A 1,253-nucleotide genomic window follows, 5' to 3' on the forward strand; every position below is an offset into this window, starting at 1 on the left:
ATAAAATATTTGTATATATTTCCTGAGGAAATAACTATTGTTTTTTTTCGTAGCTTGTGTCGTTCGTTCAAATTTTTTTCATTTTTTTTATTTTTAATGTAGTTTTTCAACAAATAAAACAAAAATTACGCGTCTTATCAAAATTTCATTCATTAAAAATTTGTAGATCTTTTTGAATGCAAAATGTTCTTTTCATATTTTTTTTGCATCTTGCATGGCTCGAACGCAAAATGAAGTTTTTGATTTCTAGTTATTTTTGTTTAATAAAAATTTAAATTTTTGATATTTTAAAAAAATCAAAAAGTTTTTATGATATATATTTTGTGATATTTTATGATATACTTTTAAAAAAAAATTTGTCTTCCTTCACTTTTTTTTCATATCCTGCGTTATTTGGATAAAAATTATTATTCGAATTATTTTGGTAAAAACATTATTCAGAGATTATATTATTTAAAATGATAATAAGTTATTCAGAAAATTCAATTTGTTATTGTTTATAAATATCTCCTTTCAGAGTAATGCTAGAAATGTGGGGTTTTCCTGAAATTTTCAATTTTTCATTAGTTTTTTAGTTATGAACAAACAACAAATAAACCCCACAGAGATATTTTTTGGTTAAAAAATCTTTATATTTTAATAAGTATTGTTTATTCATTTTTTTTCGTAGCTTTTGTCGTTCGTTCAAATTTTTTTCATTTTTTTTATTTTTAATGTAGTTTTTCAACAAATAAAACAAAAATTACGCATCTTATCAAAATTTCATTCATTAAAAATTTGTAGATCTTTTTGAATCCAAAATTTTCTTCTCATATTTTTTGCGCATCTTGCATGGCTCGAATGCAAAAATGAAGTTTTTGATTTCTAATCATTTTTGTTTAATAAAAATTTTAATTTTTGATATTTTAAAAAAAATCAAAAAGTTTTCATGATATATATTTTGTGATATTTTATGATATATTTAAAAACAACATTTTTCTTCCTTCACTTTTTTTTTCATATCCTGCGTTATTTGGATAAAAATTATTATTTGAATTATTTTGGTAAAAACATTATTCAGAGATTATATTATTTAAAATGATAATAAGTTATTCAGAAAATTCAATTTGTTATTGTTTATAAATATCTTCTTTTTGAGTATTGCTAGAAATGTGGGGTTTTCCTGAAATTTTCAATTTTTCATTAGTTTTTTAGTTATGAACAAACAACAAATAAACCCCACAGAGATGTTTTTTTGTTAAAAAATCTTTATA

The sequence above is a fragment of the Belonocnema kinseyi genome, chromosome 10 (assembly GCF_010883055.1).
Source record: "Belonocnema kinseyi isolate 2016_QV_RU_SX_M_011 chromosome 10, B_treatae_v1, whole genome shotgun sequence".
Taxonomy (NCBI): Eukaryota; Metazoa; Arthropoda; class Insecta; order Hymenoptera; family Cynipidae; genus Belonocnema; species Belonocnema kinseyi.